This window comes from Nicotiana tabacum, chromosome 3, assembly GCF_000715075.1.
Source record: "Nicotiana tabacum cultivar K326 chromosome 3, ASM71507v2, whole genome shotgun sequence".
Lineage (NCBI taxonomy): Eukaryota > Viridiplantae > Streptophyta > Magnoliopsida > Solanales > Solanaceae > Nicotiana > Nicotiana tabacum.
The window spans coordinates 110,940,589-110,959,702 of NC_134082.1; the positions used below are offsets into that span (position 1 = coordinate 110,940,589).

The 19,114-nt window shown below is 36.3% G+C and overlaps 1 long non-coding RNA gene across 2 annotated transcripts; it reads left to right on the forward strand.

Annotated features, from left to right (window-relative positions):
- Positions 1 to 237: 237 nt before the first annotated feature.
- LOC142179482 (uncharacterized) lies at positions 238 to 7,341 on the forward strand. 2 transcript variants are annotated; one of them, XR_012707725.1, is made up of 3 exons: positions 280 to 495; positions 607 to 4,748; positions 7,102 to 7,341. It is a non-coding gene; the product is annotated as an uncharacterized LOC142179482 (long non-coding RNA). The 2 variants fall into 2 exon arrangements; XR_012707724.1 differs by having other exon boundaries at positions 238 to 4,748.
- Positions 7,342 to 19,114: the final 11,773 nt, after the last annotated feature.

Genomic DNA, 19,114 nt, shown 5'->3' on the forward strand with positions numbered 1-19,114 from the left:
AAAAAATGATCTTCGGAGAGGTTTAAAGTTAGTAGCGATTTGTGGGTACAAAAAGGCCTTTGGCGACAATTATTTAGCGGCAATAAGGTTATTGTCGCTAATGGATTCTTTACGCTAAAATATTTGCGGCATATGATCATTGGCTAGTAAAAGATATTTTTTAGTGACACTAAAATAAATTGCCACTAAAAATCATTTACTAATAGTACCAATTTTTGTTATTTTATCTTTCCCTCCGTGCAAAGTAAATTAAAATCTTCCCTCTAATATTTTGGACAAGAATTATGTATTCCCTCCAATTAGAAAAAAGAAACCTATTCCCTTTTGCCAATACAAATTTTTCCCAAAAAGAAAAAAAAAGATGACAAAACCTATTCCATTTCAACAGTCTCCGGCCTGCGAAATTCTCCAGTTAACAATGGTTAACAAAATCGCCGCGGCCTGCGACAATCTTCGCCGTGCCACAGTTCCGACGATCTTCTTCCCAATTCACAGGTAACTTTCTCTTCTTCCCCAGGTAAATTTTGCAAAATCTGTTGTCAATATTCTCCCTCTCATCTGTCTTCCCCAAATCTGCAATTTTTTGCAAAATCTTCCCCAAATTAGCCAAGAATGTGAGCTCTGATTTACGGAGCATGAATATATCGGAGTTTAAGGTAAGAAGAATTCTGCCATGACTTCTCATAAATCAATATCACTACATAAATTACATACGTCAATGGGTTGCAACTGGAAGACGATATTTACAGTCTACTCTTTGGACTTTAGGGGCATATGATGATTAATGCCGAGTTGAATTAGTCATGCTTTGACTTTCTTGTCTTGTTGTGATGCCATATTGATTCACTAATTCCAGTATTATGGCAAATATGTTTGATATAGTTTGAACTTTCTCCTAAAATCCGTTCCCTTCATGGAAAATGGATTCAAGTTATATGTTATTTTTCTTGTTATAAATGCAAAGAAGAATGCATTACAACAATATAAACTTGGACAACTTAAAGAAGAATAGAGAATACCCTTAACTTAATTTGGATGTTTGCATGTTTTCTTCAATATATATCCAAGTATCACCAATTAGATCCTGGTCTGTCAAAATACGCAATGTTGATTGCATTTATCTCGAGGATTGTAGTCCCGACTGTCTGTATGTGGAGTATGCATAGGTGTTCTTCTCCTTGCACCATAAGATCACCCCCAGATTGAGCATGAGAGCATGCTAATACCACTGGGAGGCAGTCTAACAGTGTTTAGATAATCTGCCTTAGACATGCATCGGAATTTCATTTCGAAGCCCTCTGAAAATCAGTAACGTACTTGGGACATTTGCATTTCTGCACTCATTGTTTGGTTGTATGTGAACTATTCCAACTCTTGCTACTATATGATTCTCCTTATACCATAAGACCACCCCCAGATTAAGCATGATATCATGCTAATACCACTGGGAAGCAGCTTATAAGTGTTCAGAAAATCAGCCACAGTAGCCTTACACTCTCTATAGTCAGTGGCATTTAGCTTTTTTCTGTTACGTTTGCTAACAATGAAGTATAAGCTCCAGTTATTGACTGGTCCAGCATGAATAGAGATACCAATAGCTGGCCAAATCATTTGCATTAATGTAGCTATTTTTCCTTTGTATCGACTAGCAGTACCAGTACTACAACCGTGAGATTACTGTACAGTAATTCCATGTTTGCGATAGCATTGAAACATTTGGAATTGTCTGAATCAAGTACCTGCAAAATTTAATAAACAGATTAGTGGTAAAAGATTTCTGGTTTCAATGGTATCATGTGTGGCCTGATTCCGATTCTGTTATGGCTTTTAGGGTAGTCTATTTCCAGTTTCATGTTTGCACTATAACATAGTACCCTGATGGATTGAATTACAGAAACCCATTTGAAGCTACCTCGGCCATGACTTTGTGATATCTTCTTGGAACCAATTGTTGTTTGCATAACTCGATACAGACAAGTATCTTTTAGAACTTATGCAGGCCTTTGTTGCGTTAGCTATGGTCTTCTCCATTCAGTACAACACCAGTTACTTGTAACCAAGATGGAAGAATGTGCATTGTTTCCTCTGTTTAAAATAGCATTGAACTCTTGTGTTTGGTTATCCATTGATCATCAGAAAATTTCTATTTTGTGCACTGGTATGTATTCTGCCATCTGGTAAAATCAATGTCACCAGCCTCCCAGTGTTGTAACAGCAACATTTGCACGTCAATATGGGAAGTTTCTTTTCGCAATCTTAACCCTTAGATTTGGTATTTGTGACTTGTCCATGTTTATTAATCTCCTCCCTGCTGTAGGAAGTTTTGTGAAAGAGTGAAAATGAGTTGTCCCTGCAAATGAAAAGGCAATGTTAGCTATATAATCTGCTAAAGTGTTTCCTTCTCTGTAAATATGTTGAAAGATCACATTGAAATGATACCTCAACGCCTGAATCTTCTACACTTCTGCCCTTATAGTGGGTCCCATTCCCTTTTGATAATCTTCTTCAACAACAAGCAATCTGTCTATATCAATGTTGCATACAAGAAAATCTTATTTCCTCACTTCTGGTGGTAAATTGCATATCCGTTATCACTGTTGTCAGAGTATCTAAACTTCTATTAAGCCTGTAGTTTCAAATGCCTTTATCCCGTAGGTTTTTGTACAACAATGTATAGTTGCAAATCTGATCCATATGCAGTAGGTAATAATATAGTTCCTGAGTTACTAGTTGCAGCTTTTCTCATTGCTAAATAAACTAGTAGTAGTAATCTAATGACAATGATGAGATATCTTAAGTTTGCCGTTATTTGTTACTTTCAGTGTAAACAGGATCTTGCGTGTAAAGAAACAATCTAGATAGCTTAAAGGTTTTCCATGTTGTTATCAATTTAATACGCTGCAAAATACAATTAGTTGAAGTGAGCTATACGATTTTCTCTGCATTCAGTATATTCTGTTCAAGTTAGAGATCATCAAATTGAAACTATCTTCAGTAGGAAAGAAGTTCTTAACGTGTAAAGGTTGTAAAAATAAAGTTAGCTGCAGCTTTTAGTTTCCTTTAACTTAGCATCACACAGATCCAAGTTGAGTAATAGCTGGATGTTACACTTGTAGCATATGTTTGGTTACTTGATTTTAGTTTTGATTTTTGTACTTGTAGCTTGCGGTGTTATAAAGTTAGCAAAAATTACATGATGTAAGGTCATTCCCATAGTGATCACCAAATAAAAAAGTTGATCCTAGTGTTGGATTGACTAGGTATAAACAGTTAAGCTTCCAAAAAATGAGGGAGCACAACTCCCTTTTTCTTTGTCCCTTGACCTGTTAATCCTCCACGAATTGTCTGGTTTTAGCAAGTAGGAAAACTTCTAAACACTGTAAAGCATTTTCTATAAATACTTGTTTATTTGTTGGTTTCAATTGATTTTGTGATGTATTTAAGTGAGCCGTCAATACTATTGATAAACTTGATAAGTGCGCATATTTATGTTTAACACTGTTGTCAGTATGTGCAAAATTGGCATAGCAAATCCACAAAACATCTCAATTCCCATTTTTGAAAAGAGAGCTTGTGGGTAGCCTTTCATAGTTGAAATTTATTTAGTGAGAGAAATTCTTCTCTAGTGTCTTGTAAACCGTAAGCTTAATTTGGGTAGCCTCTCCTGATATTTTATATGACCAAAAGGAATTATATAGTGCAGGACTATCTGTAGAGATTTAATAAGCCTAGCTTGTTAGTGCAGATCTTAGGATGTTTGCAAACATGGTCTGCCATAAAGTGAATTTCTAGAGGAAAAGCTATTTCATATTAATATTGACTCACCTCTGGTTTCTCAAATATCGATTCACCATGGGAAAAAGAAACCATGTAGGATGGCAGATCACATCGTAATATTGCCTGCATAATTGATAGAATTAATCAGCAGGATGAATGATGAGTCACAGGTACATATCATAGGAAAAAAGTTGCATACTAGATCCTTGCTTAGTCTAGCCAGCTCCCATTGGATAGCAATACCTGAACCAATTTCTCTGGCAACCAACATGGTCTTAGCCTATACCTTGTGTTACGATATTGGACAACAAGAAGAAAATTGACACCTAAGGCTTGGAGTAGAGGAGGAGAGAGGACAAGGGGAGTTCAATAATTCTCTATTACATAAGCACACAAGATGTAGGAAATTTTATTCATATTTGACAATTTCAAATATTATACACGGGGAATGAAAAGATGGACTATCCCATATTTAGTGGATTTGGTTATTTTGGCATAGATACATTCACTAAAACAAATCAAAAAAGCCTTTGAAAGATGTTTCATTTAGTAAATGGTGTAAAGGAATGCTGTAAAATTGCATGATTTCTATTATGAAGTAGGTTTTGGAATAAGTAATTGTCCGTGTTCTCTGAGTATACTCTAGTCTTAGATGTTTCATTGTTTCATCTTCTTACTGTTTTTACTGTGCATAAACTGAGGTTTTATCATGATATTGTTAACAAATGAGACAATTCTTACGCAAATATGCTCCTAATGTATCTATGACTCAAAGTAGCAATGGCACCTCATGTGAACAGGTAACTCCATTACATAAGCTTTAGGCATTTTTAATGAAATTCCGATTAAAAAAAGTATTGTTATCTAACATGTTAATATTTATTAGATCTCTGACGCCAATAGTGGACATGAACGAGTACCACAAACATCAAGGATACCTAGTGTTGCTGAAAATGCTCAACCTTCTCACGGTACTACTCATCTTTGAGTTTTCCTCCTTCGATTTTATTAATTTGTTGTTGTATTTGGGCTTACTTGAATGCTTCTTGCTTTTATATATTTTCTCTTCTCACTGTTGGTTTTCGTCTCAACAATATATATCTTTTACAATTAGAAATAGTCTTCTATGTCTTCTTTAGACTATTACAATTAAAAATAGTCTTCTGTGGCTTCTCAACAATATTTCTATTAATTTCTTACTTTTAGCTAAACAATATATATCTTTTACAATTAGAAATATTCTTCTGTGTCTTCTTTAGCCTCTTCTTTACATATTGTGCTTTCCATTACCTAACAAGCCTCTTACAGTTTGTGGCCTTGTCTAAGATACCCAAAATAAATTTAAGAATAAACTCCAGATCTTCCATGTTTGATGGCTATGCAAGCACAAATGGTCTACTAACTCTGGGGACCTACAGAAAAAGAATCTGCTACAGTAGTTGAAGCCTCTTCTCTGGGCCTATCATGAGTTAAACAACATTGTGAGCACACTGGCTCGTGGAGATGTATTGCTACATAAAATGAAGGGATTAATTGGTTAGGAAACTTATAAGACGCATTAGGATTTAGAGGGGGATTTTCAAAAAGTGGTGTAGGGAATTCATGAAAATATAGGTTTTTAGCTGTGAGAGGGTCAAAACCATGAACACGAAACTTAGCCTGGCGAATATGAGTGGTTGCTCCAACATAGTGTACCGGGATATTATACGAGAAGATAAGCCTATGAAGGTGGAGAAGCTGGTTGAGATAACTTTGTGCCGAAAGTGGCACAATTAGGTCAGCCACTTGTGCATCTTGAACACCATTTTGGTCATGGCTTTTTGTGTGGTAGTTCTCAGCCATTGGGAAGGTATAGAATTTTTGCAGTTTTATGAGTGTCTGAAGCTTCCAAAGTGTCCTGAATAATATGCAGGTGAAAACGTAGATGCTCTTATAAGGATTATGCCTAACGCATGAATCCAATGACTAGTACTTGATGGCGGGCTGCAAAAATTATATCTACATAATTTCACCTCTCTTATTTTACAAGTTGATGCAAAGTATACTACCTAATTAATGCAGTCACAATCAGTTTCCTTTATTTATTTCCCTATATAAAACCACCAATGAATGGCTATAGAAAAAAGTATAACCTCAATTCTCTATGCTATGAATTTGTGTAGAAAAAAAGTGTTATATGCCCACAATTCAAATGTGTCATAGTATATATTTATATCCAGCTTCTTAATTTCATGTTTGAGAACTCTTGTGCCAAAGGAGACTGAAGAGTCGAGATTGATTTGATTACATACCTTTTGCACATGTTGCCGGGCAGGCTCTTCACAACAGCTATCATTAAAAACACAAATATGTTATTTACAACTACTCCTATGTTACGTTCTGAGTCAAATCTTTCCTCCGAATCATTGTAAAAAATAAATATATCTTTTACAAGCCTGGGCACTACAGCAGTATCATTATTATTTTGTGGTCCTTAGTAACAATATCCTAAGAATCTGCTATCATAGGATAAATTAATATTTCATTATTTATGGGAGCAAAATCTAGTCAAGGAGCAGACATAACAAACTGCATTTTCATAGTTTTATGCATTTTGAATAGTTGCAGTAGCTTGCTCCACTATTTGGTAAGATACCCGTCCTTGTATTTATGTTCTCGCCAATTATTTGCTTTTATTAAAAAAAAGAAAAATTGAGACACCAACTTGGTAATATAAAATCATCTCAAGTTAACATGTTAGGTGGTGCTTTAGTCTTCTAAATTATCTTCTGTGATTCACCGGAATTTTCTACAGCATTTTGTAACAAGAGCTGATAGGAAATTACGTCATTTTTATACTTCTACACTGTAGAATCTTCCATAGATCCATATATCTATAACATAAGATATTTAAGTTAATTTAAGAAAATGATTAACAATCATGTTGAGAGAATTAATTTGTTGTTTCACCATGTTCATTTGGAATTTAAATTGACGGCTTAATAATTTAAGGTTCACAAAATTCAGAATTATCTGATAAGTGATGATCATATGCGTTGAAGAGTCTTACCCAGGGAACTCTGCAGCATATGAGTGAGCTTTGAATTTCTGTTGTACACAGGGGGCCAATGTTATCTAAAGGAAAGATAGTAGTAAGTGGTTATCACATGCACAAATGAAAGGAGAAATACTTGTATAATGTATGTTGTCTTAGAGGATAGTGCAGAAATGACAATCCCAAGTGCAGACAGTGACTTTTTTATGAATTGTGATAGTGATGTAATCTTCAAGATGTTTTTTCACATTGTATTTTATTTTCTGACACAATTATTTTAATAATTTCAGGTCATACAGGTTGATATTTGATAATTTAGCAAGTGGAAGATTTCAAAATGACCGAAAAGTTGCGGAAATCATTTGAATACCATCATTTGCCTGGATTAGTTATATAATGACATTAATTAACAATATAAGTTTAGTTACTATGACATCAATATTTTTGATACTTCCTTTTTTTTTTGTTAAGATATAATGAGATATATTTTGTTTTTTTTAATTAAATATAATATATTTTCTTATTTGTCATATTCTGGATGAATGTAGTAACTATTATTAATGGTGGCTACATTATTACTATTATCACTTGTGACTTTTAGCGCTAATTTAGTTGGATATACCAGCTATATAAATGGATGATAAAGGGACAAACTAAGATGCTTTCACAGGGAATATTGCAGCTGCTATAATTGCTGTAAAATAATTGCCATTAAAGATATTGACTTTTAGCGGCAATTTAGTTAAACATATTAGCCATTAAAATGGACACGAAAACTACAATCTAAGATGTTTTCAGAGGGGATACTATGACCATTTTAATTGCCACGAAATAATTGCCGTTAAAGATGCGAACTTTTAGCGGCAGTTATTTTGAATTTAGTGGCTATAAAAAGGATTACTAAAGGAGTATAATTAACCGTTATAGATTGAATTTAGTCGCCATTATAACTACCGCAAACAATTGCCGTTAAAGATGCAAACTTTTAGCGGCAATTATTTCGAATTTAGCGGCTATAAAAAAGGATGCTAAATGAGTATAATTAGCCGTTATGGATTGGGTTTAGTAGCCATTATAATTGCAGCAAACAATTGCCATTAAAGATAATAATCTTTAGCGGCAATAAACCATACTTTTTACCAGCTTTTGTGACAATAGCCGCTAAAGGCTTTGCCGACCCCAGCTTCAACGGCAAAACACTAATGGCCGGTACAAGATATAGCGGCTATTGTTATTGCCACTAAAGTCGTTTTGTATTGCCGCTAAAGCCCATTTTTGTTGTAGTGGAGTTCAAGTGTTACGTAGATAGATTTTTATTTAAGGCAACAACTGAGCGGCAAAGGGTGAGGAAGGACATGTGGGGAGTGTCAGGCGGTGGTTAAAATTTCTAGAAGGCCAAGTATAAGAAGCAAAGGTGGAGTAGTCGATTAAAGGGATGAGTTCCGCCAAAGTGGGAGAGTGACGGAGTTGCATATGGGCTTGGTGGTAGGATGACCACACACTTTGAGGAGAGTTTGGAATGATTTGGGAATTTTAGAGATTGGTGATTGGGGCCTATGGATTTAATTTGGAGCATGGGCTATTATGCGGCAGGGGATTTGATATAACGGAAAGGAGCTGCTTGAAATGAAGAAGGATACAACATAACTTTGAATTGGAAGGATGTTGCCGCACATCTAATTGATGTCCACGAGGGGTGAATGGACTTGTGCAGCTAGAGAGTGAGCTCAGACTCAGGATGGGTTATTGATGTCGTAGTGATTGTACCCCGTGTAGCAGCATTGGAAAATGTCGGAAAGTGATCTCCACAGGTGGGTTATTCCCTGTGAGCAGGTTAGAGGTCACGTGGTTGGCGAGGCTTCTATGAAGAATTCTATTGGTTGTACAACAAAGAGATCGGTCGTGCGAATGTGGTTGATGATTCAGAGTAAAAAAGGGGTTTTACAAGAAGATTCAGAGAATTTTGGCGGTTGATTGCGCAAGGTTATGTCAATAAGAGATAAAGAATCCTAGTGAATTCCAAGGTTGTGTAATGGTGGCTTCAAGCTAAGTGGGAGCGTCCCACCGCCTATGATTGGGTTGCATGATTAACTACTTGCGAGGTTGGTTATTTCAGCCACGGGAAAAGAACATAAGTGGTAATTTGAGCAAAAGAATTGTTAAAGGTGTGTTGTGATTGGCCTTATTGGCTTACATTCAGAGTTGGGGAAGGATTCAGGATTTATGCCTTGTATAGGTGCGGGTTTCAAGGGAAGTGATTCTGCCGTGTGCTTCGTTGAGAGGGTATTCATGTGCTAGAAGATTCATAGAGTTGATTATATTCGGGGCCAAGTCAGAGCGGGTGGCTCTCAACAACGGTCCTAGTGGATTCAAAGGGGTAAAGTGTGGTTCCTAATAATTTCGATCCTATAGTTTTGGTTAAGAATCAAGCTTTGTAGCAGCTTATGAGAAGAAGCCCCGAATGTTCTATGATGTTTTGACTTGCAGTGTAGCATTTGGGAGGTATGAAATGGTTTGTGGGATTTGAGACATCATGGTCTCGTGATTCAAGGTCACTCGAGATGAGTGCGGATGGAGTGTGTATGTGTTGAATAGAGTTATTATCATTTCTAAGGTAATCAAGGATAAATTGGAAAGAAGATAGGTTGGTTAGCCATAGTTGAATTGGCATATTACTGGTAGTGATCAGTTCCTTCAACGTGATCAAGTTATGCAAGTAATTTGTGACAGTGCGTGTGAGGCTTGTCGGCCGCCGTAATTGATATTATTCAGAAATATTCTTCTGTTATGGCCTGTCATATGTAGGCGGATCCCGAAAGGGCTATGGTGGCTTAGACCACTACTTAGAGGTTTGTATATTCTACGGTTATGAGAATTCACCTGTGTGTTGCTATGGTTCTCCTGAAGAGAGTTAAGTGAAATGTTTTTATATGATGAAGTGTTAATCTATTAGTGGTTCCGGAGTTATGACGAAAATTTCTATCGTATATTGGCATGTTGGGTGCAGTGAGTGGTATGGAATTTGAAGTGAGGATCAAGGTTGCAGTTCGGTGTTGACAAGGATGTCACGAGCTCAGATGAGCAGGAAATGAGTTTGGATGTTTAAAGTAAGTTGTTATTGTCTTCAACGTCACCTGAGATCGGTGCTTTGTGAAAAAAAAAGGCTTTGCATCCTGGTTAAGGATTCTTGATCGTTCAGTGTTAGTGCAGCCGGTGGTTTGGATGTACAGACCTATTATCTATTACGGAAGGTTGTGGGAGCGTGCCCCACGGGAAAGTTGTATAAGTGTGGTAGGTAGCTACTTTATTGATTGAAGAGTTAAACCAAGTATGAAGACTGAAGTGATGTCATTAAATTGAGAATTGATGCTTGGAGGGCACTCGGTTTATTAGGTTGTGGACCGTGGAGGATTACTCCAGTTATGATGGTTGTTCCTATGTATTATGAGGAAAAGGGGAGTTATTATGGATCTTTGAAAGGTTATTAGCCTGGTTCAGTGCGGTCGGAATCAGCTTGAGGTCTATGGATGGATTTAATGTGAATATGGGCTCTATATCAGGCCAGATGTGTTCATTTCAACAATGCGCTCCTTATGGAAGGATAGTTGGGGTGTTACTTTGTCATCAACTATTTCACGTAATGATATATTGCGCCATGTGAGTTGTGAGATGGCTTGGTAAATTTCTTATGTGTTGAGGTTCCGCGTAAAGATGATGTTATATGAGCAGAATGGCTCTTGAGTTTCAGATCGTATATCGCACCTCAGTTGTGCTTGAGTTTTGTAGCTTATGGCGCTATATGTCTCCCCCGGGATGGTATTATGCACTTAGCATGCTTGTGACCGACATTCGGTATTTTGTTGTAATGAGCAATCTGGCTCAGTGTGTATCTCCTTATGTGAATTTTATGTGTGGATCGGGTGGCATGCCGCCATGGGTATGTTGTTTGGATCGGGTTGCGCGCCGCAACAGTGTGATGTTGAGTACAATTCCCCGTACCTATTTGTATGTGTTTGTTTCCTATTTTTCTGAGGAAAGCTCATATTAGTTGCATGCCTGCGTCACATGTATGATTCGCGAGCGGTGTGTCTGTTTAGTTATGTTGACCGCGTCGCATGTATGCTTTGCGAGCGGGGTAATTGGATTTCCTTTTCAAAGTTCATTTTTCTTTTGTATCGCGTTCGAATTGGTAACCTATTGGCACATTGTGGCGTCATATGAGACTTTTGATCATGTCTAGGGTAGCTTATTGCCTGAACAATTCGTACTAGGTGAGACGAGATCATTGGATTTAGGATCAGTACAATCTGATTATATGAAGTACATCAAGGAGCTAAGGCCATTATTTGGTTCAGAATGAGGTGATGGTTCTTGTCAGGAGTATAGACCCAATGATTTGTTGGTTCGGTAGTTGGTTATGAATTTCTACACAGCTCTTCCATCGTGGCCGTATTGTAAGAGTTAGAGCAAGACCTATCTATGTCATGAGGTGCAATGGGAGCATCAGATTCGTGGAATTTCGACTAATTTGATCAGAGAATGTTATTGCGGTATTGTGGGTAAAGTGGTGCAAGGTGTGAATTCAGCTAAGGTATGCAGTCATGTTTTGGTGCTGCGTGTAGCTATTGATACGGCGAGCATATCTTGGAACAGACCTGATAGAGAATTCCGGATATTAGAATTGGGTTCTAAGGCTTATTTGCCTAAATGAAAGAGAATATCTTCAGATTTGATGGAGCTAATGTGCTCAACTGAGTTGTGGCAGCATGGGTAGCTGCATGAGGTGTTAAACAGTGATTTCGGACAACTCCTGCGCAATTCTTAGCACGTTTGAGGACGAACGTATGTTTAAGTGGGAGAGAATATAACAACCCGACTGGTCGTTTTGAGCTTTAGCGCATTCTTCGGCGGTTTGAGGCTATGAGCAGCTTCACTTCAGGCACTATGACTTGTACGCATGGTCGGAATTGAATTTCGGAAAGTTCGGAGTTGATTTGGAAAGAAAATTCTCAATTCAGAAACATTAAGGTGGAAGAATGGACTAAGATTGGATTTTTGAGTAAACGACCTCAGAATCAGGATTCGAAGGTTCCAACAAGTTTGTGTGATGATTTCAGACTTGGGAGTATGTTCAGATGGGGTTTTGGAAGACCCGGGAACGTTCCGACACCTATTATGGAAGTTGGCATTTTTGAAAGAATTTCATAAGTTTGGGTTGAAGTGCATTTCAGTGTTATCGATGTCCATTAGGGATTCCGAGTCTGGGAATAGCTCCGTCTGGTGATTTATATATTGGGAGCGCGATCGGAAGTGAATTCAGAGGTTCGTGGTCATTTGGCTAAAGATAGAAATTTGAAGGTTTTGAGGAGTTTGACCGGAAGTGGACTTTTGATATCGGGGTCGGATTCCAATTCCGGAAGTCGGAGTAGGTCCGTAATGTCGAATATGACTTGTGTGCAAAATTTGAGGTCAATCGGACGTGATTTGATAGGTTTCGACATCGAATATAGAAGTTTGAAATTCTAAAGTTCATTAAGCCTGGATTGGAGGTCGATTCATGATTTTAGCGATGTTTGATGTGATTTAAGACCTCGAGCAAGTCCGTAATGTTTTATGGGACTAGTTGGTATGATTGGACGGGGTCCCGGGGGCCTCGGGTGGATTCCGGATGGTTAACGGATTGAATTAGAATTTGGAAGAATAGCTGAAGCAGCTGATATCTGGTATAATCGCACCTGCGAAGATTTGGCCGCAGGTGTGGAGCCGCAGAAGCGGCCAAAGGGACGCAGATGCGGTGGTGAAGGGTGAAGGCTGGGACCGCAGATGCAGTCAAGTCACCGCAGAAGTGGGACCGCACCTGCGGAAGAAGGAGCGTAGAAGCAGAAATGGGCTGGGAGCCCCGAATCGCAGAAACGACAATTGGTCCGCACCTGCAGGACCGCAGAAGCGGTCAAGAGACTGCAGGTGCAAAAGGACTAGAATGCACTGAGCTCTCTTTAAAAATCGAGTTTTGGTTCATTTCCACTCATTTTCACTTCGGGATGGAGAATTTTGGAGCTTTAGGAAGAGAGATTTTCTTCATCTATGTCAAGGTAAGTTGTTCCCACTCATTAGACATTAAATACATGGTTTTGTTTCGGATTTGAGCATGAAAATTGATAGAAACTTGGGGATTAGGGGAAAACCTAGAAAATGGATATTTTGGATTTTGACCACAATTTTGGGTATGAAATTGAGAGTAAAGAATATATTTGAGTTCGTGAGTTCATGGGTAAACTTTATCTTCGGAAAATTTTGGAATTCGGGCACGTGGGCCAGAGGGCGATTTTGTCAACTTTTTGATCAGGGTTAGGAATTGTTATAAATTGGATTGTAATGAGTAATTGAATATATATTAATGGATTTGCATAATTGTTGGCTAGTTTTGGAGCATTGTGCATCAATTCAAGTCTTCGGAAGAGCGTGGAATGTCGGTTATGGATCGTCGGAGGGAGGTGAGTCTCCTTTCTAACCTTGTAAGATGGAATTGTCCACATAGGTGAGTTAATTGGTTATGTGCTCCTATTTGTGGGGGCTACATTCGCACGAGGTGACGAGGGTCCGTGCATAGCTACTATTATGCTATTGTCCGGGTAGTCTAGGACCCAAAAGCATGTTGTACTTGGAAATAATTGTGATCCTATTGACAGTTTGAATTGCTTAAATTCTATCGAATTGGTAAATAAATTTCTAAAAGGATTAAACTTCATTTTTTTCTTAAATCGTTAAAAAAGGAGAATTTGGATTTTCCTTGGATAGTTGTTCACTAATGAAGTCTTGATTAACTGTTTAAATATGTGATTCTATGTGTACCTGCATCACATGTATGATTCACGAGCAGGGTGTTTGTTTATTTTATGTTAACCACGTCGCATGGATGATTCACGACGGGGTAATAGATGCATCTATGGTTAGCGTCGTTCGACCCTCGGCAATGCACATTTTACATTTCTGTTGGATCAGGCCGTACGACCTCGGTAAGGTTTGCGCATGCTGATATTGCTTACCTTGAAGTTTATTGATATTGATATTTGCCCTCCTAGCCTTGAGATAATTGAAAATTAATAGATTCTGAATTCGGAAACTTTTAATATTAAAAGGAACTTTACCTGTTCGGGACTTATTTGAAATTTTTGCCGTTCTTAATAAAGCTGTGATTATTCGCATTAATAATATATTACCATTGGACCACTAGTAAATGTCAAAGTCGACCTCTTGTCTCTACTTCTTCTACATTAGACGGGATACTCATTGGGTACACGTTATTTTCGTACTCATACTACACTTGCTGTGCATTTTTGTTGCACAGGTTTATGTGTGGCTAGTGGCATAGCGGAATGGTTGATACGGAGACTCAGGTGAGTTGCATTTATCGAGACGACCGTAGCCAGCAGAGTCTCCTTCGGAGTATTGTACTATATTTTCATTTCTGTCCACTTGTATTCCGGACAGTTACTGTATTTTATTTCATTCCTAGTAAATGCTCATGCACTTGTGACACCGGGTTCTGGGATGATTATGGGATATCTTGTATTAACTTCGTAACATTTATATTTGATTTAAAACGATTATCTTTTACTGGTAAAATTGAAGGAAAATCATAGTTTTCAAAATTATTAAAACGAGAATTTAATTAAGTATCTTGGTTGGCTTGTCTGACAGCGGTGTCCGGCGCCATCACGACCCTTAGTGGATTTTGGGTCATGACATTCGGAGTCTGTACACCCCCACTGAGCGCAGGTACCTACAGAGTGCGAGTGCCGAGTACCGAGTGCTTATTGATTTTGAGGAATGAGTGATTGGGAGGAATGAGTGATTGGGAGGTTGGAGTGATTGGGAGGACTGAGAGATGACTGCCTGAGAGGCAGTATATGATTACATTATTGATGCACATAGTTGCCTTATATCCATGTTTTGAAAACTGTTGAAAGATATTCTTATCTGGTTTTCCTTGAACTTGACTAAAATAAACTAATTTGACTTGAATTACCGGAACTTGGGAAGCATCACTATTTTCCTTTCCAATGTTTTTGAAAATGAACTAAAACTGTGTAACTCGTCACTATCTTCAGTTCCTTATTTATTATTGTTACTTACTGAGTTGGTGTACTCATGTTACTCCTTGCGCCTCGTGTGCAGTTCCGGGGGTTGTTGGACGTGGAGGTTGTTGAAAGTACTCGTAGTTGGTCATTCGAGATCGCGAAGTAGCTGCCGGCGTTTGCAGCCCTGCTTTCTACATCGGCGTTTCCTTATTTTCTGTATTTTGGATTCCAGACTATGTTGGTCTTGTTACTTTCGGATCGGTTATGTTAGATGCTCATGACAAGTGACACCCCCGATGTCGGGCTTTATTTTCGCTCTTATGTTTTGGGATTTACCCCGTTTTAGGGCAAAGATTTCAGTTATATCAACAGTCTTGATTTATTTCTGGGAAAGCATTTTGGTAATGTCGGTTGGCCTAGTATCATTGATAGGCACCATCACGACGGGTCGTATTTTGGGTCATGAAAAAATTAAAGACATAAGTAAAATACAGAAATTAAAGACATCCAGAATTTTTATACTGGATCGAATGCAATATAAATCCTACTTCAGTCCACTTGGGTTGCAAGGATGTTCTCTCTTCAAAGCTCCTTGAATTTTTGTATAATTGTGTTGATGTTATCTCCGAACACCAACTCACTTTTGCTTCTTAGTACACTCATATTAATTGTGATACTATGCCTCACCAAAGTTTTCTCTCTTTCTTCTCTCTATTCATTATACAACAAACTATACTTGGATTACAATGCTTGTTTAGAGTAGAACAAAGAGCATGAAATTGGTTTGATCAAAGTATATGATTCTTCCTTGATAATTTGCAATATATTCTAGAACTTTATTTTGACTGATTTTTGCAGATCATTGAGAGATTTGCGATCCCAAGGGAATTGATCCTTGGAGTTGAATCAGTTTTGATTCATTCCAAAAATAAGTGTGGAGCTTCCTTAGTTTGAATATTGATTGCCGATCTTTCCTTTTGAGAGTGAATCTCCTCGTGCGAATGTCCCTTAGATCGTTCCTTGATCTAAGGGATTGATAACTTTCTTTTGCAACACATATCTTCAGTAGTCTGAGCAGACGCAATTTCAGCAAACTAGATCTCCTCAAATCTTGGTGCTTCCTTCTTTTTTCTCCGATATCTAGTTGTCATATCTTTTACAAATCTCTTTAATCTTGGACCTTCCTTTCTTGTTCTTTGTTGACAGATCTTTGCATTATTCATTTCTTTGACCCCTTCCGTTCTTGTCTTCTTTCGTATATCATTGTCAGTCTTGCTCGCATCTTTCTTTGCTTCTAAATTGTTGATGCAAACAAAAATATATTATTTTTCATCATTGAAATCTAAATCTAACAATTTCATGGTCCACGACTAACAAAATGGTTCTTTAAAATTTTCCTAAGTTTTGGCTGTTGAAATATCATACTTATACTTTTAGAAGATAAGAGGAAGGGGAATGGATTTTTAAGCGGCCAACACACAAACAATCATCATATCATATTATATTTTAAGTATGAAGACTTTTAATGAAAGTTATTTTACTAAAATATCCTTCAAAAATTGAATGACCAAATTACCCTCTACCTAAAAGTATTATTACTTTCAGTTTTATTTGAAATAGTGCTATGTGAATTTGTGAATTGGAAAATAAAGTTGGTCATTAATTTGGGATCTTATTAAATGGTAAATTATAAATACAATTAACGTGTGAATTGAAAAGTGAAGTTGAAGACTAATTGGGATCCTTTTAAATGGTAAAACTACCGCTGCTATGTAAAATTGTGAATAGATAAACTGAAAAATGCAATTATCCATTTAATTTGATCCTATAAAATGGTAAGGTATAATCATTGAACATGTGAATTGAAAATCAGTTTTTAGCACAACCAAAGCACTTTCACATGTTGTGAATGGAATAAAAAAACTTGACATTTAATTGGAATCCTATCAGACGCTACCTTTCCTTAAAATATGACACTATGCTTTATTTTTCATTTGCAATTTGTTTCATTTTCAGAAATTCCCAAAAAATACTCCTACATTAACGTGGGAACAATCCCCAGTCCCAATTAATCCTAATAAAACTCACACCTTTTGTTCCAAAAATCGTGGGTTCCTTATTTATTCCCCAAATTTTCTTACTCGTCTTATGTTCTCTTTTTATTTCTTTTTCCCTTGTATGTTTCTATTGTAATAACTCCATCAAACTATAAATGATAAATAGGAATAATTATTTCGAAGCAGTTTTATATTTTTCATCTCCCACATTTCAATTTTTTTTCCTTTGATCTTCTAAGAGTCATTTTATATTCTTTATTTCATTCTATAAAAGTGCACATCAAATTATCCAAACACTATATCACTTGTAAAATGAGGGTATCACGCAGCTTCTTTTTTTTTTTTTTTTTTTTTTGAACAAGATACCAAAAAAGTATAGCAAGAGATTTTGGAAGAAGTAAGACCCTTACAGTATTTTGCTTTTGCTTTTCCTTTTCCTGCAGTCTTTTAATTTTGCTTGTTTCCCTTATATTGACTACTACAAATATTTCATATTAAAGAGGGTCTTTATTAGAATAATTAGGTTATGATTTACAGTAAATATTTTATATCATTAATATTCTTGCTCAAATCTTCAGCTGGGTGATTTATTTATTTTTGCACTCCTCTTTGTGTGAGGCTATTATATCTTTGAGGATGTTGAAGGGATATTTTATAACTTTCTCATTTTTGTGTGGTTCTTCTGCATCGCAAGGATGCATCTACAATCCTATATATTTTCACGTTATTCAAATTAGCAAACTTCATGTACTGTTTTGATAAATCTTTGATTCTATTAGTATTTCATGACTCTATTATTCTTTCTTTGGTTGGACTTGTATTTTTTATATTCCTCACCACACACGCATATTGTAATATTATTTATTCTCATCGCTGTGTTTGTCCAAGTTCTTTTTCAGCTATAAAAATTTAAATTTGAAAACTACAAAAATATTGTTTTTCTTATGTAATAGTGTTAAAATTATCATGAAGTACTAAAATATCGAACAGTCAATATTTTACACATGATCATGCTCCGTTTCATAATACTGCTATGTTTATACAATTCAATTAATATTTTTCTTTTGTCAATTTCATAGATGAAAGGACTCATAATTTTAAAACAGACAAAAGGTGCATGTATGTATAATTAGTCTTTATATACATCAATTAAATATTTTAGCAATTATTATTCTTATACAAAATAATAACTCTACTTTTATGTAAGTGTACAGGGGAGGATTTACCGTCGAATTATTTTGTTAATTACACATATAAATAATAGTATGAAACTTTAGTTATATAAAATAAAATGACAACATTGAATATATATTTTTAGTTACGTTTTACTTCATTGGTCGAGCCTTCTTCTCTCGAGCTCAGATCGTGAGTTCGAGTCTCAATTTTGACATGTAGTTTAATATATATATTTTTCGGACTTCCGTTGTTTAAAAGTAATGCTCGGAAGGATTGAACCCAACACCTATTTTAAAGCAAGTACGAACAAAACCACTGAAGTACTACTGCTTTTTGTGCCTTCCATCTACAAAAGTTACCCCAAATAGGCTATTATAAATATATTTTAAAAATGTAAATCCGTCGAGGCGAGTTGTCGTAATATATTTGCATTATATGTTTTAATAATATGTTCTGAATTATTTTTTAAAATACAATATTATTAAAATAATTTATTCATATATTTACTGTTTCAATATCGATACCGCTTACGAAAAATTCTGCGTACGCTCCTGTAGGTGTATATCATGATATCGATAATGATCTACTAGCCACATGCTTTGGTCGAATTTGTGTACAACTTCTACAAAATATTGTATTTTCATTCGATAAAAATTTCTTGATATGTATGCGACTATAAAAAGGAGGGGGATACAGTTTCTAAAAAAAAAAAGACAAAACTTTAAGTCGTGAAACATTTGTAGACACAATTGATGTTGCTCAAATTCACTTATAAATCATGTGTTGTTGACATATTAAAAAAGAATTACTGTCGATATACTCGATAAATTATAAGAATATCATAATTGGAGTCTAACATTTCTTTTCAAATTCATTTAAAAGCAATTTTCCAATATGATTGTGCTTTGCAATGACAATAAATGTCGGTCGAATAGGTTCACATTCATCAACTTGAGCTTGCATTTTTCCCTTCAACTTCTATCATACAA